The 22,707-nt window shown below is 33.9% G+C and overlaps 1 long non-coding RNA gene across 5 annotated transcripts in view; it reads left to right on the top strand.

Annotated features, from left to right (window-relative positions):
- Nucleotides 1–22,707, top strand: part of LOC138148022 (uncharacterized) — a 67,254-nt gene that overhangs the window by 22,565 nt on the left and 21,982 nt on the right. For all 5 annotated transcript variants that reach the window (XR_011164965.1, XR_011164968.1, XR_011164966.1 and 2 more), the window contains exon 2: nucleotides 15,656–15,782. This is a non-coding gene — a long non-coding RNA (uncharacterized lncRNA). The remainder of the gene's footprint in view (nucleotides 1–15,655; nucleotides 15,783–22,707) is intronic.

The following is a 22,707-nucleotide window of genomic DNA, read 5'->3' as shown; positions in this document are numbered from 1 at the left end:
GCCCCATCAACATCATTCTCTTGGTGGTATAGGTTTGGGGAAAAAATGAGGTATTCATAATTACTCAACAGATAACAAAAAAGGTTTATCCAATCATAGGGGAAGAATATTTAATAAGGATAGGCAGTTAGGACAACTTGAGTCAGTTCAGCTAAGCAAAGCTTCTTTGCCTGAGTTACCTACCTTTTCTCCCCCTAGTCAATGAACATCAGTTATGTTTCTTATGTGCCCCCATTGCCTAATTTTTATTTGAACAACTCAGAAATAATGTCAATGTCCTGAGCTTTTAATCCTCTGAGCCAACAAAGTCATCAGGAAGGTCTCGATAGCATTTAAGGAAAAACTAGACTTTCATAAGGCCAGGAGTAGGTCTGAACATGGATAGCTAGACCAGTTTGTAACTGGTTACATCTATGATCTCAGAGAGAAATTCTGGTTTCTATAAAGCTTGTTGACCTCTTAAAAATGTTTTAGTCAGAACTTATGATGTCCATTGTATAGGGAATTTCTGGTATAATCTTAATGTTTCTTTGTTGAAGGACTGGTGAGGAAACTGCACCTGCCAAGGTATATCAGCAACTAAAGTGCACTTCAGAAATTTGCCTGGGGATACAAAGAGGTTAGATGACTTGCCAAGGTCACGTAACCAGGATATGTCAGAATAAGGAGTCATAACAGGGTTGGGTCTTCCTGACTCAGTCAGTCATTCTCTCCACTTGGTCAGCTACCTCTTAGCTGATCTCTAATAGAAATAAATATATGAATTTGACCTTTTTGAGGGAACATTAATAAGGTTTTAAATGTTGAAAACTGGTTGTATTAGTTAATAATGTTCAGGGAAAAATATGTTCAGAGATTTAAAAAGAAAGGTTTAAAAAGTGTCTCCAGACTAAATTGATTGAAAGCCACAGGGTGCTTTAAGCTAGGATTCCCAAACAAGAACATCATTGTATTATAAAGGGGCCCATTAATTTTAGCCTTCACACAACCCAGGCAGGCAGATCTTTGACTGGGCCTATAGCCAGATTTGACTTAATAACTTCTGTTAACTGGACCAAACTGATTAAAAAAAAAGGGGGGGGAGCCAGTTCATGAACATCTATATCTTCCTGTCATTTTAATTAGATTTGTAAAACTGTAATACTTTGCTTTGATATAATAGATTCCAAGAAAGACCCAAACCAATCCTCCTTCCTCCTCCACCTCCTCCCTACTGGCATTCATTTGCATTTCATTTGAAGCAAGTCTTTAAAATTATACAATGATGAAGCTTTTCACCATAGTACTGTTAGAAGGATTTTCCTCCCAGGAAATATCCCAAAGCAATGGAATCACTTATCTGAAAGAAAGAGTAATTATGATATATATATATATATATACATATATATATATATCACTTTCTACTTTTGTGCTTTACTAAAAATTAATAGGAAAAAGAATAATCAATATTCTTTAACTTAAATATCTCACTAATAATACAGTCCATTATTTTTGGCGTACATTTTATGGCCCTTTAGGGTTGCCTTCATTTATACTGTTGTAATAAATTTCTCGCCTTGCCTTCCCCCCTCAAAAAACAAAACAAAACAACAACAAAAAAAGAAAAGGTTGGCATAAAAGCGGGAGTGGGGGGTATAGGATATAGGGAAATAGTTATTCAGGTGTTTCAGTTTCGTCTGACTCTTTGTGACCCCACTGACGTTTTCTTGCCAAAGATTCTGTAGTGGTTTGACATTTCCTTCTCCAGAGGAGGGAAATAGACAGTTAGGAAGCATAACTATAAATGTAAATGGATAAACTCATTCCTAAAAAAGAACTGGATAACAGAATGGATTGGAAACCAGAATCCAACAATGTCTTGTTTACAAGAAACATATGTGAAGCAAAGAGAAATACAGACAATATAAATAAGGAGATAGAGCAGAATCTATTATTCTTCAGCTAAAGTAAAAAAAAAATCAGAGGTGTGAATCATGATCTCAGACAAAACAAAAAGATCTAATTAAAAGTGATAAACAAGGAAACTCCAATCTAAAGGATATAAAGGTCATAAGGCCATAGAAGTAGAAGTAGAATAGTTTTCCGTGTGTGTGTGTGTGTGTGTGTGTGTGTGTGTGTGTGTGTGTGCCTAATATTGCTCATTTTGCCCTCTGGATCTAAAACATCAGGGCAATTTTCCTTGAGAATTCTTTTGAAGATTCTCTGAAAATATTGAAAAATTTTGAAGAATTCTTCTGAGATTCTTTTTCCATCTGGCAAATTGGGCTTTTTAAGGCATTCTTCTCCTCTTTGGCTTTTTGAGCCTCTTTTGACATTTGAGTTAGTCTATTTTTTAAGGTGTGATATTCTTCAGTCAGGTTGCTGACTCTTTTTTCATAATTTTCTAGCATAGTTCTCATTCCTCTTTCCAATTTTTCCTCTACTTCTCTCATTTGTTTTTTTTAATTTTTTGATCTTTATTAATTTGTTCATTTAGTTTACAAAATTCAATTCCACAGTTCTTTGAGTTTCAAATTTTCTTGCCCTCCCTCTCCCCACCACCCCCATAGCAGCATACAATCAGTTATAGGATCTGCAGATACTTTCACAAAACATATTAGTCAGGTTATAAAGAACTGCATCAGATGGAATGAACAATGGGAAAGAGGAAACAAAAGGAAACAAGAAAACAAAAGAGAGCAGGTAATTTGCTGCAATCTGCATTCAAACTCTGTTCTGTCTAGTTCTTTCTCTGAAAGTAGACATCGTGAATCTTTTGGACTCGACTTATAGCCCTGCATTGCTGAGAAGAGTCCAGTCTATCAAAGCTGCTCATAACACGTATGCTGTAACTGTAATTGTGTACAAATTTCTCCTGGATCTGCTCTTCTAACTCAGCATCGGTTTGTGTAAGGCTCTCCAGGTTAACATGAAGTTGATCTGCTCCTTGTTTCTTATGGAAAAATAGCATTCCATTACATTCATATACCATAACTTATTTAGCCATTCCCCAATTGATGGGCATCCCCTTAATTTCCAATTCTTTGCCACCACAAAGAGATGCTATAAATATTTTTGTACAAATGGGTCTTCTTCCCGCTTCTATGATCGCTTTGGGATACAACCCTAGGAGTGGCATTGCTGGGTGAAAGGATATGATATTACTTATAGCCCTTTGGGTGTAGTTCCAATTGCTCTCCAGAATGCTTGAATCAGTTCACAACTCCACCAGCAATATATTAAAGTACCATTTTTTCCACATCCTTAGCCAATCTGACTGGTGATATGTGGTTTCCTCAGAGTTGTTTTGATTTGCTTTTCTCTTATCAATAGTGATTTAGAACATATTTTCATATGCCTATATATATATGCATATATATATATATATCTTTAATTTCTTGCTCTAAGAGCTATCCATTCATATCCTTTGACCATTTATCAATTGGGGAATGACTTGAATTCTTATAGATTTGAATCAATTCTCGGTATATTTTAGAAATGAGGTCTTTATCAGAGACATTGGTTATAAAAATTCTTTCCCAATTTTCCACTTCCCTCTTAATCTTGGTTACATTGGCATTGTTTGTACAGAAGCTTTTCAATTTCATGTAATCAAAGTTATCCATTTTGCAATTTATAATGCTCTATAATTCTTGTGTTGTATTGAAGTCTTCCGCTCTCCATAAATCTGACAGTTAAACTAGTCCTTGTTTTCCCAGATTGCTTACAGTATCAGCCTTTATACCTAGATCATGCACCCATTTAGACTTAATTTTGGTACACAGTGTTAGATAGTGGTCTATGCCCAGTTTCTGCCATACTATATTCCAGTTTTCCTGGCATTTTTTGTCAAATGGTGAGTTCTTATCCCAAATTCTGGGGGCAATGGGTTTATCAAAGAATAGATCGTTATAGTCATTGACTGGTGAGTCTCGTGTACCCAATCTATTCCATTGATCCACTACTTTATTCCTCAACCAGTACCAAGTAATTTTGATGACTGTTGCTTTATAATACAGATTAAAATATGATATAGCTAGGCCACCTTCCCTAGCTTTTTTTTTCGTTAATTCCCTTGATATTCTGGACATTTGTTCTTCCAAATGAATTTGTTACCATGTTTCCTAGCTCTGTAAAGTAATTTTTTGGTAAATTGATTGGTATGTCACTAAATATGTAATTTAATTTAGGTAAAATTCTCATTTCTATTATAGTGGCTCGACCCAGCCATGAACTATTGATGTTTTTCCAATTAGTTATTCATGACTTTATTTGTGTGAAAAGTGGTTTGAAGTTGTGATCACATAGGTTCTGGGTTTGTTTTGGCAGGTAGATTTCCAAATATTTAATAATGTGTACTATAACTTTAAATGGGATTTCTCTTTCTATCTCTTGCTGTTTGATTTCATTAGAAATATACAGGAATGCAAAGGATTTATGTGGGTTTATTATATATCCTACAACATTGGCAAATTTACTTATTGTCTCAAGTAGTTTTTACTTGATTCTCTAGGATTCTCTAAGTATATCATCATATCATCGGCAAGGAGTGATAACTTGGTCTCTTCTTTGCCTAATTTGATTCCTTTGATTACTTTTTCTTCTCTAATTGCTACTGCTAACATTTCCAGTACCTGATCGAATAAGAGGGGTGATAATGGACACCCCTGTTTCACCCCTGTTCTTATTGAAAATGCTTCTAGCTTTTGGCCATTACATATAATATTTACTGATGGCTTTAAATAGATGCTACTTATTATTTTAAGGAAGGCTCCATTTATTCCTATACTTTCTAGTGTTTTTAATAGGAAGGGATGTTATATTTTGTCAAAAGCTTTTTCTGCATCTATTGAGATAATATTGTTGTTTCTGCTAGTTTATTATTGATATGATAAATTATACTAATGGTTTTCCTAATATTGAACAACCATTGCATTTCTGGAATAAATCCCACTGGATCAAAGTGTATAATTCTTGTGATAAGTTGCTGTAATCTTTTAGCTAATATTTTATTTAAAATTTTTGCATCTATCTTCATGAGGGAAATTGGTCTCTAATTTCCTTTTTCCCTTTTATCTTTTTCTGATTTAAGTATCAATACCATGTTTGTGTCATAAAAAGAATTTGGTAGGACTTTTCTTCACTAATTTTCCCAAATAGTTTGTACAATTTTGGAATCAATTGTTCTTTAAATGTTTCAAAGAATTTGCTAGTGAATCCATCTGGCCCTGGAGACTTTTTCCTAGGGAGTTCACTGATGACTTGTTCAATTACTTTTTCTGAGATGGGGTTAAGTATTTTACTTCTTCTTCATTTAATCTGGGCAATTTATATTTTTGTAAATATTCATCAATTTTACTAAGATTGTCAAATTTATGTGCACAAAATTTGACACAATAATTTCTAATTATTGTTTTAATTTCTTCTTCATTGGAGGTAGATTCACCCTTTTCATTTTTGATACTCTTAATTTGGTTTTCTTCTTTCTTTTTTATCATATTGATTAAAGGTCTATCAAATTTATTGTTTTTTTTCATAAAACCAGCTCTTAGTTTTATTTATTAATTCAATAGTTCTTTTAAATTTCAATTTCATTAATCTCTCCTTTGCTTTTCATTATTTCTACTTTAGTATTTAATTTGAGATTTTCAATTTCTTCTCTTTCTAGCTTTTTCATTTGCATGCCCAATTCATTGACCTTCATTTTCTGTGATTTATTTATGTATGCACTCAGGGATATAAAACTTCCCCTAAGAACTGCCTTTGCTGCATTGCACAAGTTTTGGTAGTTTGTCTCATTATTGCCATTCTCTTGAATGAAGTTACTGATTGGTTCTATAATTTCCTGTTTAACCCACTCATTCTTAAGGATTAAATTATTTAGCTTCCAATTGGTTTTTAGTCTATCTTTCCATGGCCCTTTTTTGCATGTGATTTTTATTGAATCATGATCTGAGAATGATACATTTAATATTTCTGCCTTTCTGCACTGAATTGTGATGTTTTTATGCCCTTGTACATGGTCAATTTTTGTGTATGTGCCATGTACCACTGAGAAGAAGGTTTTATAAAACAGATTGAAATCTGGTATAGCTAGTCCATCTTCCCTAACATGTCTTTTCATTAATTCCCTTGATATTCTGGACTGTTTATTCTTCCAAATGAATTTTGTTACTATTTTTTTTCTAGATATATAAAGTAATATTTTGGTAAATTGATTGGTATGGTACTAAATGTATAATCTAATTTAGGTAAAACTGTCATTTTTATTATATTAGCTCAACCCAGCCATGAGCAATTGGTATTTTTCCAGTTAGTTATATGTGACTTTATTTGTGTAAAAAATGTTTTATAGTTATGATCGTACAGGTCCTGGGTTTGTTTTGGCAGGTAGATCCCCAAATATTTTATATTGTCTACAGGAACTTAAAATGGAATTTCTCTATCTCTTGTTGAATTTCATTGGAAATTCATAGGAATGCCGAGAGTTTATGTGGGTTTATTTTATAACCTGCAACTTTGTCAAATTTATTTATAGTCTCAATTAGTTTTTACTTGATTCTCTAGGAGTCTCTAAGTATATCATCATATCATCTGCAAAGAGTGATATCTTGGTCTCTTCTTTGCCTAATTTGATTCCTTTAATGTCTTTTTCTTCTCTAGTTGCTACTGCTAACATTTCTAGTACCAGACTGAATAAGAGAGGTTATAGTGGACACCCTTGTTTCAACACTGAACTTATTGGAAATGCTTCTAACTTATCCACATTACATATAATACTTGCTGATGGTTTTAAAGAGATGTTACCTATTATTTTAAGGAAGGCTCCATTTATTCCTATACTTTCTAGTGCTATAGTAAACTATATAGTATACTTCTACAGTAGGAATGGATGTTGCATTTTGTCAAAAGCCTTTTCTGCATCTATTGAGATAATCATGTGGCTTCTGCTAGTTTATTGTTGATATGATCAATTATACTGATCATTTTCCAAATATTAAGCCATCCTTGAATTCCTGGAATAAATCCTACCTGATCAAAGTGTATTATTCTTGAGATAAGTTGCTGTAGTCTTTTTGTTAATATTTTATTTAAAATTTTTGCATCTATATTCATGAGGGAAATTGGTCTATAATTTTCTTTCTCTGTTTTATCTCTTCCTGATTTAGGTATCAGTACCACATGTGTGGCATAAAAAAAATTTGATAGTACTCTTTCTTAATTAATTTTCCCAAATAGTTTGTAGACTATTGGAATCAATTATTCTTTAAATGTTTGATAGAATTCACTAGTAAATACATCTGGCCCGGAAGATTTTTTCCTAGGGAGTTGACTGATGGCTTGTTCAATTTCTTTTTCTGAGATGGAGTGATTTAAGTAATTTATTTCCTCTTCAGTTAATCTGGGCAACTTGTATTTTTGTAAATATTCATCCATTTCCCTAAGATTGTCAAATTTATGTGCATACAATTGGGAAAAATAAATCCTAATTACTGTTTTGATTTCCTCTTCGTTGGAGGTAGATTCACCCTTTTCATTTTTGATACTTGTAATTTGGTTTCCTTCTCTTTTTTTATCATATTGACTATCAATTTTATTGCTTTTTATAAACCAGCTCTTAGTATTATTTATTAATTCAATCGTTTTCTTAATTTCAATTTTATTACTCTCTCCTTTGGTTTTCAATATTTCTAATTTAGCATTTAATTTGGGATTCCGAATTTCATCTTTTTGTAGGTTTTTCAATTGCATTCCCAATTCATTGACCTTCCTTTTCTCTAATTTAATCATGTTTGCACTCAGGGATTTAAAACTTCCCCGAAGAACTGCCTTTAATGCATCCCACACATTTTGGTATGTTGTCTCATTATTATCATCCTCTGGAAGGAAATTACTGAGTGTTTTAACAATTTCTTGTTTGACCCACTCATTCTTAGGATTAAATTGTTTAATTTCCAATTATGTTTTAGTCTGTCTTTCCATGGCCCTTTATTGCATATAATTTTTATTGCATCATCATCTGAGAATGATGCATTTAATATTTCTGCCTTACTGCATAGAATTGTGAGGTTTTTATACCCTAGAACATGGTTGATTTTTGAGTATGTGCCATGATCCACTGAGAAGAAAGTATATTCCTTTTTATCCCCATTCAGCTTTCTCTAGAGATCTATCATACCTATCCTCTCTAAAATTCTGTTCACCTCCTTAACTTCTTGTTTATTTTGAGGTTGGATTTATCATGTTCAGAGAGGGGGAGATTGAAGTACACTACTAGTATAGTTTTTCTGTCTATTTCTTCCTCTAATTCCTTTACCTTCTCCTCTAGGAAATTGGATGTTATACCACTTGGTGCATATAAGTAAAGTAATGATATTGCTTCATTCTTGATGGTGCCTTTTAGCAGTATATAGTTTCCTTCCATATCTCTTTTAATTAGAGAAACTTTTGCTTTTGATTTATCTGAGATAAGGATTGCTACCCTTGCTTTTTTTACTTTAGCTGAGGCATGATATATTTTACTCCAGCCTTTTACTTTACCCTGCATGTATCTCTCTTTTTCAGATGTGTTTCTTGTAAACAGCATATTGTAGGATTATGATTTCTAATCCATTCTGCTCTCCTTCTCTGTTTTCTGGGAGAGTTAATTCCATTCACATTTACAGTTATGATTCTCTGTTTCTTTCCCTCCATCCTATTCCTGCCCCTGTTAATGCTTAGTTAATTTTTTCTCCCCTTCTCTTTTCCCCTCGTTAATAGTTTTTCTTTTGATCACCACCTCCCTCATTATTCCCTTTTCAGCCCCCCTTCCTTTCCCTTCCCTTCCCCCTTACTTCTTCCCTCCCTACTAACCACTCCCCCCACCCCTTTCATAGCTCTTTCCCTATCCTGCTGCCTGTAGGATATTTTTATAGTTAATGGAGTATGCTATTTCTTCTTTGCACCAAGAATGAGAGGAACAAATCTCACGCGAAGCTCCTCTCCCTCCCCTCTTTCCCTCTAGTATGAGATGTTTTGCATCTCTTCTCCATAGAGTCCTATTCTTAACTGGTTTTTATTCCCTGCTTGCACCAGAACCAATGAGGGAAAAGCTCATATAATACTCATCTCCCTCCCTTCTTTTCCTCTTCTATATTGTTTTTATGCCTCTTTCTGTGGCACAATTTACCCTTTTCCACTTCATTCATTCCTCTTCTTCCATTGTAGCCCTTAATAAGATTTTTTAAAATTGTCATTTTGTGTATTTTATATTCATACCCTCTACTTTGCTATAAACAGTTTGCTCTTATTAAATAACAGTGTGTGTGTGTGTGTGTGTGTGTGTTTTCCTTGTTTACATTTCTATTTCCCTCTCATAATTGGCGGTTGAATTTTCCATTGAGCTCTGGCTTTTTCATCAGGAATGTCTGGAAATCTGTTATATCGTTGAATGACCATCTCTTTGCCTGGAAGCATATGTTCAGTCTTGCTGGGTAGGTGATCCTTGGTTGTAACCTGAGCTCTTTTGCCTTCCTGAAAATTGTATTCCACTGCCTCCGATCTCTCAGTGTAGAGGTTGCCAAATCCTGTGCAATCCTCACTGTGGACCCTTGATATTTGAATTGTTTCTTTTTGGCCACTTGAAATATTTTCTCTTTTACCTAGTAGTTCTTGAGTTTGGCCACAACATTTTGAGGACTTTTCAGTTTGGGATGTCTTTCAACAAGTTTCTGGTGGATTCTCTCTATTTCCATTTTATCCTCAGTTCTAGTATCTCAGGGCAATTTGCCTTAATGAGCTCTTGGAGAATGTTGTTCAGGCTCATTTTTTCATCATGATTTTCTGGTAGGCCTATGATTCTCAGATTATCTCTCCTGGATCTGTTTTCCAGGTCAGTTATTTTTCCATTGAGGTATTTTACCTCTTTTTCTAATTTTTCATTCTTGTTGTTTTGTTTGACTAATTCTTGGTTCCTCATAGAGGTATTTGTTTCAATTTGGTTGAATCTAGTTTTTAGCAAATCATTTTCCTTGCTCAGTTTTTGGAGCTCCTTTACCATATCACATGTTTTTCTTTTTAAGGAGCTCTTTTCTTCATTATAATGTTTTTTCTAATTCTGCTATTTTGGTTTTGAGAGAATTATTCATTTTGTCTTCTATCTCTCTCATTTGGTTTTCAAAGTTCCTTTTGATTTCATATAGGAGAGCTTTCTGTGCTTGGCACCCATTGCCTGTTGATGTTTCAGCTGTGGGTGTGGAGTCCACATTGTCTTGCTCTGAGTTTGGTTCTTCCCTCTGAGGATAGTAGGACTCCAGAATCTTTGTAATCTGCTTTCTACCCATTTTGAGGCAGGGCTCAGCCATGCCCTTCCTCTAAGGTTCCCAAGCCTTTACTGTTGAGGGTTTTGCCCTGGTGTAATAGTTACTATGTTTTCAGGGTCAGGGGTGGGGTAGGAGCAGTCAGTGTTCACTCTGCCATCCTGGTCCTTGGAAGTCCTGAAGGGGGCTTTTTTTTTTTAATTTCTGAGCTATGGAGTGGTAGTCCCAGGAGTATTTGCTTTCCTGGACAGGGGCCCTGCATTTGGTTTACCTTGCTCTTTCCAATCCCAGCCCTTTGGTCATAGGCCTGGTAGTATCCCTTGTGTTTGGTGGAACGACTTACCCCCCGAGTTGATCAGGCCTCCTACCAGCCTGCCTCTGCACGCTGTGTCTTCCTGGCCTGCCTTTGCTGATATGATAGATTTTTATACTTAGCGTAGTACGTTATTTCTTCTTGAAACCAATATTGAGAAGAAGGAAACTCATGCAATGGTCCTCTCCCTACCCTCTTTCCCTCTATTATGATACATTTTGTGTCTCTTCTCAATAGAGTCCTATACTTAACTGGTTGTGTTATTCCCTCCTTGTCCAGAATCAATGCTCATATAATTCTCATCTCCCTTCCTTCTTTTCTTCTGCTATATTGTTTTTATGCCTCTTTGTGTGGCATAATTTACCCTTTCCTACTTCATTCTTTCCTCTTCTTCCATTGCCATCCCTTTGTAGCCCTTAATAAGGTTGTTTTTTAATTGTCATTTTGAATTCTATTGTATTTTTATTTATTGTGTTAAATGTTTCCCTGACACATTTCAACCTGCTGCCTGTGGGATATATTTAACACTTCTGACCTAGAGGACTGAAAAGTTTAAATAATTTGCACAAGACAACACAACCTACATGTTCCAGAGAGAAAACTGTGAACCCAGGTCTTCCTGGTTTCATTGCCAACTTTCTATCCACTAAGGCCTGTTTTCTCTCCATTATATCATGACTACCTCTCTACATTTCATGTGTATGTACATGTGAACACACACACACAAATGTGTGCTTAGCAGATAGATGTATATAGACTCCTGACAGATTAAATTGAAAGTATATTGGATTTGCAGTTGGAAACTGCCGTCAGCTACCAGTGTTGCTGATTACTACCTGTGTAGGCTTGGGCAAATAACTTAACTTTTCTAGGACTCAGTTTCCCTCATCTCTAAAATTAATGGTGAATACTCAATGACCTTTAAGATCTATTCTATTTCAAGATTTTTGATGCTGTTTTCTCTGATCATAGGATTTGCTGCATCAAAAAGTCAATATTGTCTGTTTAAAAAATTTCTAAGGGAAAATATGTAATTTTTAAAATAATAGCATTTGTAATAATAAATATGATGCTAATGATTAAAGTCCATCATTGATACCTAATCTTGGTATGGTCGTGACCCTGAAGTTTTTCAGGCTATGCTAACAGGACACAGAATGAAATTTAATATTATTCTGGAAAGACTTTAAGTATTGACTTAGTAATGGGCTCAATATGGCTGTCATTTGAAAATGAGCCTAGTCTCATTTTGGAACAGATTGTCTCCTGGTTTGTCGCAAAGTAATGACTTTTGGAGCCACACTAGTTCTCAGCTATAATTTCCCAGGAAAGAAATAGGCTTATGATCAATGTAATAAGTACCCATACTTAGGAAATTATGGGTCTTTGAAATGTTAAAGACATAATAACAGGAGTAATGTCACATATATTAGATGTAAAACATCTTATGGTTTTCAAAGCACTTTCACATAGATTATTTAATTTTATCCTTACAATGTTTGAAGTTGTGTGGGGCAAGTATCATCACCCACTAAACAGATAAACAAACTGAGGCCTGCAAAATATTGTATAACTCCCTTAAGGTTGCATAGCTAGCAGGTGGCAGAACTAAGATAAAAATTCATCTTCTGATTGCTGCTAATATTTTTTTCTATCACATTTTGCTACCCCTTTTGATTTTGAAATAAGTTGTTCTGAATGCATAACGGGCAATTATTCACATTGAGGAACATTTATAATGTCACATGTTCCATTAATAAAGTCTTGATTTACTGATCAATTAAAAAATAGGCATTTCTGAATTTCTCAAAATGCTACCCAAAGGAATGCTGAACCAGATTCTATCAAGATTGCTGTCTTATAATGAAAGAAGCATATTTCATTCTATGATGTCTGGGTATTGCTATATATTCCTGTTATTAGGATTTTATGTTAATAACAATGAAAATAATACCTGAAATTTATATGGTGTTTCAAATTTTGCATAGTACTTTACATATACTTTGTTATCTTTTCTTTACAACATCACTGAGGTAGGAACTTCTATTACTGCAATTTTGCAGATAAGAAAATCAGGGTTCAAATGAATTTACACTTGCCTGGGATACTAGAAAATGTGCCTGAAGAGGAATTTGGATCAAAGATTTACTGACTTCAAGTTTAATGAAAGAGAGAGGAGAATACCTTAAATGATACCTTGTAAATCTCATTTGAAAAAAGAAACTCTCTGGGTTTCTGACTCAAAGAAGGTATCAATGGTCTCTTTTTACTAGTATTTGAATGAATGGATTTATATGTGAGCCTATGTATATGTACATAAACATTTATACTTGTAGGCATAGTCATATAAAATAGTATATTATAGTCATATAAAACACAGGCAAAATGCATATATATGTATGTGTATATGCACATATATATGCATATGTATATGTAATGTATTGTATATTTGTGTATGTATCTATACATATACATATACCCACCAGCATCATCAGAATTGGTTAACTCAAAAGAATAGAGGTTAGGATTCATAAACCTGTGATGTCTTTCTTTCTCAATATCTTTCTCAATATCTTAATATCTCTAGTCCTTGCTTTGCACTTTTTTCTACCATGAACCTGTGTGGGAACCTTCTTCATGTAATAAATGTTTGACTTATTGAAAGATAAATGACTTCATAAATAAATGACTTTGCTTATTAAAAGATATAGACTGTATTTTAATTTACTGGAAAGACATTAATTTTTCATATAGTCACCTGTTTCAATAGTCTTTCATTTAAAAAAAAGACAAATCAGAGTTACAAGTTTACTCCTGCTATTGATATTTATATTACTATTCAACATTTACAAAGTACTTTATAAACATTAGTAAAAGATAGTAAAATGCACCTTGAAGTTCAGTTTTTATCTTTGTATCCATAGTGCCTACTATAATATCTTGCACACAGTAAACACTTAACAATTGTTGAATTCAACATTTGATATTCACAGCAAAAGTACTAACTGGCTGGCAAACGTACTAATTATTACATGTATAATAATCTCCATGTTACAAATGAAGATGCTAAAGAGGTAAAGGGACTTGCCCATCCCTGAAGGCTGGAACTATTTCATTATTTTCCTTGTATCCTTAGAAGAATTTCTGAGATGAAATGTTGTAGATTGATTCATTGATTATAATCAATATCAGAGACAGAGTATGAATTATGCCCTTTCTTGTCTCAAAGTTCAGTACTCTTTCTATCACATAGCTTCTGTACTGTGTTTAATTACATAAGAAAATAAACTGCTAATGCGCTCAAAAAAATGGTCTGTCAGGCCTAATATTTAGAAGATTTTTAAAGTTTCAGAAATAATAAGAGAAATTCAGGAATACTTATTAGTATTTAAAATGAGCTATCTTATTTCTATCTCCTGCTCATTAGATTGATTAACTGGTAGGTCTCCCCTAGAAATCCGTTGCTAAGTAAAATTTTAGAAACCTGTGCTCCAAGGAACTTTCATAGACATTCCTTAGCCGATTTGACATGACTATCTTTCTAAAAGGGCAATATTAGTTGAAAGAGCACTGGAATGAAAATTAGGAAACATGGCTTCTTGTACTGATTCTTCCATTAATTGGAGGTGATATGATACAATGACTCTGGTGTTATAGGACTTGTGTTCAAATCTTGTTTTCTGTGTTAAATATCTGTATCAACCTCAATAAGACAACCCCTCTGAGGTTCTGTTTGCTCATCTATAAAATGAAGAGTTAGAACTAGATGGCATAGGAGACCCCTTTGATATATGAGCTTAAATCACATAACCTTTCTGGGATTAAGCTTTCTCAGCTTTCAAAATCTATCTAGGATCTATAGCTTATCTGTTTTGACCAGACGATTTGTGATGGATCAAGCTAATGCTTAAAGTCACTTCTTCTATTGCTATAGCATTCTGATTTTCAGCTCCTTTAAAGCAGCTGCTTAGACATTCTATTGGCAAACCATGTATGCATACCTGTATCTCTGCAGATATGGTTTGACAGTAACCACTTACTGTTTGTATAAAGATTCATATGTATATGCACTTAAACATATATGCACATACATATAGGTTACATGGTACAGTGACATAGAAAGTTGGGCTTAGAATCAGAAAACATCCTACCTCAGATGTTTACTATCTCTGTGATCTGAGCAAGTCTTTTCACCTCTGTCAGACTCCTCCCTCCCTGAGATGTTGTGAATATTAAATGAGATAATATATACATAAAGTGCTTTGTCAAACTTATACAGATATTAGTTAATATTATACTACCACAACAACAAAAAAATATCACCTTAGCAAAGTTGATCAACAAACTAAATGGCACTACTTGTAATGATACTTTAGCCTTAAATCCTATTTTGCATTTGTTTCACTTAATTGTATGAATCTGAGGGGGAGTTATGGAGGCTTAACACTAATCATTTTTTGGGAAGGGAAACATCAGCAATATTCCTTAGCACATAAGGTAAAATAAACACAGTGTATCACTTTTTAGGGCTCAATAAACAACATTTATTCATTCTAAGGGCCCATAATGAAAACAAAAGCTACCATTTAAATAAATAAGCAAGTCATTTAACAACAGTGGTGTTGACACAGATTAAATTTGTCAATTAACTGATAGATAATGAACAAACACATTGAGAAAGGTAGATGTGTATGCAAAACCTCTGCATTAGGGGAAAAGTGGGAGACAGATCCCTGGTAAAATAACTTGGAATATATATGTGTATTACTTGACAAATTTAGATAGATAGATAGATAGATAGATAGATAGATAGATAGATGACAGAGATATACACACAACATTAAGTTGTTAAAAGGTTAGTGATTCATGTAATAAAATGATTGTCATTTTCAATAACTTTATTTTATTAAACAGCTGAGAATAGCATACTGTGAGTAATGAAATATTCTAGCAGAAAATGGGAAAATTCTAGTGTTGCAAATTGTGGCAAAATGATAGGTTGTGAATATTAAAAATGATGTTATTTTTCCTGCTCATAGTAAAATGAAATGGATTGTCTCATTAGGTAGTGAGTTACCTGTCATTGGAGATATGTCATTGGAGATACAGAGGGCAGATGACCATATTTAGATGGGATTGACTTTCTTGTTGGAGATTGCACTTGAGAAAATCACAGCGTTTTAGAATTGAAGGTGAGTTCATTAATCTAATCTCCTGACCAATACATAAATCCCTTCCATACCATCAACCTCTTTTATGGTACACTACCTATAGGGACTGGGACCAATTTAGAATTTCATTGACATCATGAACTGTTGGATAACGAAGTTCTCTTTTACCAATGCAGATGAGCACATCCTCTGCCATCCATACACTTAGATTCTCAGAGACAATTATTAGATGATTTTTTTTTTCAAAATTTTATTTAAAAATTTAATCCCTGATAGTAATTGTCTTTTCTGGAATATTTTCAATTTCATTCTCAGTTTTATGACTATGCATTCTGCCTTTTGTGGGGCAAAGGAGCAAATAATGTCATTGACTCAAAAGGATTAATTATAATTATTGTATCACTTTACATTTATACCACTTTTAGTTTACAAGGTACTTTTCATATACTTTATCATTTCAGCATCAATACAATATCACGAGATCAGTATTACAATTTTAATTATCCTAGTTTCACAGAGGAAGAGAGTGATGCTGTGAATTCCTTGAAAGCAAGGACTATGTTTTTCCTTTTTAATTAATGAACGTTTGCTGTTAACTTAACTTGATCTGACTTGCCCATGGTCACATAGTGATGAGGTAGTAGAAGAATTACCAGAGGAAATCAGCTTCTTAATTTCTGTGGTTGTTTTTTTTATATGTAAGGTGTTTTTTTCCTCAGTTTTTAGTATTCTCAAACTTTTTCTTTCTGCATTTTTTCTTATATATATACAAACTGTCATATACATTATTCTTTGCTATACTGGAAGTTCTCCAAAGGTAGAGAATGTCTGTAGTTGTTTAACATGTGATAAGTTTTTATTTTAGATTGACTCATTCTCAAGATGTATTATATCTATTGGTATAGCAAACTCTAATTTCTTTTTTCCCTTCCAAATACTGATTGAGGTTTTCCGGTATAAAATATGAATCAAGGAACACAGAACCAGAAAACCTTAGAGATTTCAGAGGTCATCTAGGGAAAAAAGAAATCTGCAAATGCTAATTCTATCCTCAGAGTATCCCTCCAACATTCAGAGAATTTCCTGGCTTGCCAAGGGCAGAAAATGCCTAGATACTGAAGATGTGTCCTTTCAAACAGCACCACCTGGCGTTGTCAGTGAAGTTTTTAGGTTCCTGGGACTAATTAAAGCAAAGAAAGGAAGCTGAAAATTCTAAGAAACACAATGTACTTTTTCAGAAACATTTCTCCATGAATCAAATAAATTGAGAGTTATGTGTTAAACAATGGAATGGGAGACTTTGAGGAGAGAGAAAATTTAGAAGACATTGAATTTGAAGAGAAAAGATGACATTATGGGTTGCCCTTATTCTTCTCTGCTTCCTAAAGGAGGAACTCAGAGTGATATATAGTATTATCTGATGATTATGTGGCACTAAATTAGTTAATGAGTAAATGTTCAATTTCTAGGGATATCTGCATAAAAGCAATTTATGAGATTGACAATTTTATCTGGAGAATGCTTTTTGTTAAAACTGAGACTCAAAGAGAGCTTCGTTAGACAGTAGGTAGAGTACTTACCCAGGAATCAGGATGATCTGAATCCAAGTCCAGTACCAGATATTTACTAGCCATTTGACCTTAGAAGAGTCATTTACTCTCTGCTTGCTTATGTTAATTTAACTTTAAAATAATAATAGCACTTCCCTCTCAGTGGTTTTGTGAGGATCAAACAAAATAATATTTATGCAGTGCCTCACACATAGCAGATATTTAATAAATGCTTCTTCCCTTTCCTACTTTATAGACTTTTGGGATTTCAAAACTGGGAATTTGGGAAATTAATACATTCCAAAGAAAGAGGGCTAAATTTAGAATTGAAGCATAATTCCCCTGATCTGTAAACTAGCTATGTGATCTTGGGTAATCATTTAACTTTTCTGGGGCTCAGTTTCCACTTTTGTGCGAATTAATTCATAGGTCTAAATTATCTCTAAGGCCCATTCAGACTCTAAATCTTGAAATTTCAGTGTCCAAATCATATCTAAGCAGAAATTCCATCAATGGAATGCACTTCATTCCTGGATGTTTGTGTCTCAGGGCCATTCTCAGTCACAAATAATGTTTTTCTCCAGGAGGAATCAATGTTTGGATGATAAAAAGCACAGTGGGTGGCACACAGTAGCATTTAATAAATGCTTAATTGTTTCATACCAACTCTTCTTCTCACTCCTTTCTCTGATATCTTTTTGCTTTTCTTCTCTTTATAGAAAAGTAGTGAGGGAAATAATGAAACACTGAAGAAAGTAAATTCTAACCTTCTCCTCTTAATGACCTTAAGAATAAGTAAACAAACATTTTTCAAAAACCTATGTCCTTGGCACTGTTGTTAAATGTGAGACGATATAACAAAAAGCAAACAAAATAAAATAAAACAGCCTCTGCTCTCAAGGAGCTCATAGTATAATAGTGGAGAAAACAAACAATAATGTATGAACTAAGTATGTGAATGATAATTTGGAAATAATCCTAAATGAGAGATAAATGAGATTGAGGAGAAGTGGGAAAGGCTTCTAGTAGAACATGAAACTTTAAGTGAGAGTTGAAGGAAATCAGGGGAAGCCAGGAAGTAAAGATAAGGATAGAAAGAGTTCCAGGCATTGGGAACATCCAGTGAAAATGCTCATAAGTAAGAGATGACTCAATTGAGATAATACGTAAATAAAATGTGCTTCACAACCTAAAATTGCTATTTAATTTTTGTTGGTTTGTTTTGGTTCAGATCTGTGATTTCATCTCTCCAGGGAATTATTGACTTGGAAACTTCTTTCACCAAAAGAGAAAACCTACTGGTATTGAACATTTATTTATCCAGACTTGTTTGGGAGATTCAGAGGTTAAATGATTTACCCCTAGTCACAAAGCCAATATGAAACAAAGGCAGGACTTTATTTCTAGGTCATCCTGACTCCAATTTGAAGTCTCTGCCTATTTTTTCTCTTTGTTTTACATATAAGAGTTACCTAATAATTGTTACATTGCTGACACAGGATTTGTTTTGTCAAAATTACATAAATAATTTATTTAAAAATAGAATTATTGCATTTGTATTTTTAACATGTAAATGTACATGAATCAATGCTTCCTTCACATTCATTCCCTTAATTGAGTAAAATCAATTGAACTAGGCTAAGGCATTTGTGTCAACACATGGAAGGCTGAAACACTAAGCAAAGTGAATGCTTAACATTATGCTTTATGAAATAGCTAGGTGGTCTGTCTTGATGATCAATTATCTCAAAGCAATGATTATGCACAAATTAAGCTCGCATTTTTGTCATTCCAGTGAAAATTAATCTCCAGAGAGGAAGTTGGTCTATCAGCAGCATTGACTAACTATCCTGAATGTTGTCAGAAGCAGCAGACACAATAGAATTGTTTATTATGAATGGAATGCTGAGAGACTAGAAATAACAATACAATCCTCATGCTGAATGCTAAGAATGAGGGCAAAATCCAAGTTCTGAATTTTTTTTTCAGCAACCCTATATGGATAGAAAATTTTTGAGAGTGAAAGGATTTACCTGATGTATATGTGTATATATCTATATATAAATATGTGTATATATGTGTGTGCATATATATGTATCTCAGTATATATATATATGTGTGTGTACACACACATGTGGGTATATGAATATGCACATATATGCACACATGTATGAATATATTATTTGCTTCATTAAATAATTCCCAATTATATATTTAAAAGCTTTAAAGATATTTTTGTAAATTTTCTTGGAATTAGAATATTTAGTTTCTAAATAATTTTAATCAATACTTTCATTGCCCTTTATTGAGTTTAATTTTTATTTCATTATGGTCTGAAAGAGGGATATTTAAGACTTCTGGTTTTCTGCATTTGGTTGTGAGAGGTTTTATACCCTAATACATGTTCAGTTTTTGTGAAAGTGTCCTATATGCTGAAGAAAACTTTACATTCCTTTCTATTTCTATTCAATTTCCTACAGATATCTATCATATCTAACCTTTCTAAGATTCTATTCACCTCTTTGACTTCTTTCTTATTTATTTTTATGGTGACATTTATCTAGCCCTGAGAAAAGAAAGTTGAAATTTCCTACTAGTATAGTTTTACCAGCTATTTCCTCCAATAATGAATTTACCCTTTTCTTTAAGAATTTGGATTCTGTGACATTTGGTGCATATATTTGAAGTATTCATATTATTTCATTGTCTATAATACATTTTAACAAGATATAGTTTCTTTAATAATCCTTTTCAATTTGCTCTATTTTTATTTTTGCTTTGTCTGATCACTACCTTTTTGATCACTACCTCTGCCTTTTTTTTTTTTGCTTTTAGGAGGGCAATTGGGATTAAGTGACCTGCCCAAGATCATACAGCTAGTTTTTGCGTTAAGTGTTTGAGGCCAGATTTGAACTCAGGTCCTCCTGACTCCAGGCGTGGTGTTCTATTCACTGCACCACCTAGTCACCCTTACCTTTGCTTGTTTTAAAACTTTAATTGAAATATAATAAATACTGCTCCATCCCCTTATGTTTACTTTTTACTCCATGAATGTCTCTTTATTTCAAATGTGTTTCTGGTAAACAACATCTTGTTTGATTCTGGATTCTAATCTGTTCCATGATCTGCTTTCATTTTGTGGGTAAATTCATCCCATTCACATTCATAGTTATGATTACTAACGGCTCATTTCCCTCCATTCTATGATCCTCTTTATTTATCTCTTTTTATCCTGTCTCTCCTTAAAGTCTGTTTTACTTCTGACCACTGCCTTTCTTTATCTTTCCTCTCTTTTATTACCTCTTAGTTCCCTTATTCCTCCTATCCCTTAAAAATGTGTTTATATGTATGTTCATATCTATATGTGTGTATATGTTTGATTGTGTGTGTGTACACATACATATATAGACATATATAATTTTTCCTTCTCATAATCAATTTAGATGAAAATGAGGCTCAGTCATTTCCACCCCCACTGTTTTCATCTCTATTGTAAAACCTCTTCCTTTAGCACCTCTTTTATGTTCAATGATTTCCTCCATTTTTCCTCTCTCTTCCCCCTTCATTCCAAAATAATCTACTCACTCACAGACCATCTGTTGTTATAGAATCCTTCAAGCTGCCCTAATACTCATAAAATTATTTGAAGTTAAAAGTATCATCTTCCCATATAAGAATGTAAACAGTTTAAACTTATTGAGTCCCTTATGATTTCTCTTTTATGTTTGCAAAAGAAACACAAAAGAATTTTTTTTCCAGGGAGTCTTGTATCTTTTTTCCTACTTAGTTAATTCTACTTTTTAAAGGAGTTATTTTCATCAGTGAAGTTTCACATCTCTGTTTTCTTTTTACCAATTCTTTTTTTTAAGGCATTAGTTTCTTTAGCATTTTTGTGCCTCTTTTACCAAGTTGATAATTGTTCTTCCTTTCCTCTCATTTCTTGACCCACTTTTTTTTTCTTTTATCACTCCTCTTTGATTTTGAAAATCTTTTTTAACTCTTTCAAGAATTATTGTTGGGTTTATATTCAATTCACATTTTCTTTCCCTTTGAGGTTTTGCTTGTACCAGTTTTGACATCCTATCTTCTTTTGAGATTTTATCTAAATATGCCATTATACATTTTTAATACATACATTTTTTTATGATTATGTTCTTGTTCTTGCTTGCTTACTTGCTTATTTTTTCTAGCCTATTTCTTGATTTTTATATTTTATATTAAAGTATAGCTGTGTTCCTTGCCTGGTGGTAGTGGTGGTGCTGGTGGTTAGGAAGGCACTTTCCTAGGCTTCAGGCTTTTATTCTTGTAGTGCTATTTTCAGAGTATGCTCTGGAAGGTGGAAGTTTTGGGTACATCCAAAGTAGTATAATATGGCTAGAGGTGTGGTCTCTGCTCTCTGGTCCTTACCCCAAAAGACCCCTTATTCCTTGAAATTACAATAAGTTCTGATCTTCAGGGTCCCTGTTCCCTTGGGACCAGAAGTGATATTGCTTCTCAGGCCCCCTACTCCTTGAGGTCCCAAGTGATAATGTTCGTGAGTCCCAGATACTTGTGACCAAATGTGATACTGTTTTTCAGGGTCTGAAAACTCTTTTGAGCAAAAGTGTTCCTCTCTATCCCTGAAATCTCTGACCCAGAAGTGGGTATAGGCAATGAATTCGCCAAACAGTACCCATCTTGTGTTCAGTACTTACACAAAGATCCCTTTTAATTTCTTTCTGATCAGTTGCCAAGTCCCTTTACCCTCTCTGGTTTAAGAACTCCTAAAGCCACTGTTGCTTCAGTAGTCACCACCTAGACTCACCCTCAGTATAGCAATTACATGCACTCGGGGCAGCCTCCACTACTCTTTCACTGTTCTCTTCTTCCAACTTCCTATGTTGTCTTATGCTGGAAGAATGTATCACCTAGCTTTTTATTAGTTCTGTCTCTCCAGAAATTAATTTGAGGCTTTATTTTTAAATTGATTGGAGGGGAGTGAATGTTGGAAAAGGTTAGCTGGGTGCCTCCTTTACTCCATTATCTGGGTTTTACCCCACCCTTTGGGCTTTACTCATGAAGAACTACCACAGATGAGCCATTTTGAAAGTCAATCACAAGTTACCTGGAGAACAATTGAAATTGTACTTGAGCCCACTAAAATGCTTTCCAAAAAAGCAAAAACAAAAACAAAATGCCTGTAAGGGTTTTTGTTTGTTTCATTTTATTTTTAAATGAATGCTAATGTTTTACTTTCCTCCTTTTTTTCTTTTTAGTTCTGGTGTTAGCAACAAGGGGTAGGGGAAATATTCCTTAATTTCATACCTGGGAAAGGGAGAGAGAGAGAGAGAGAGAGAGAGAGAGAGAGAGAGAGAGAGAGAGAGAGAGAGAGAGAGAGAGAGAGAGAGAGAGAGAGA

Source organism: Petaurus breviceps, unplaced genomic scaffold (genome assembly GCF_028583685.1).
Source record: "Petaurus breviceps papuanus isolate PSGF00001 unplaced genomic scaffold, PetGlider_PUasm1.0 90822, whole genome shotgun sequence".
Taxonomy (NCBI): Eukaryota; Metazoa; Chordata; class Mammalia; order Diprotodontia; family Petauridae; genus Petaurus; species Petaurus breviceps.
The sequence above is the reverse complement of the archived record's forward strand: the minus strand, read 5'-3'. Positions and strand labels throughout refer to the sequence as shown.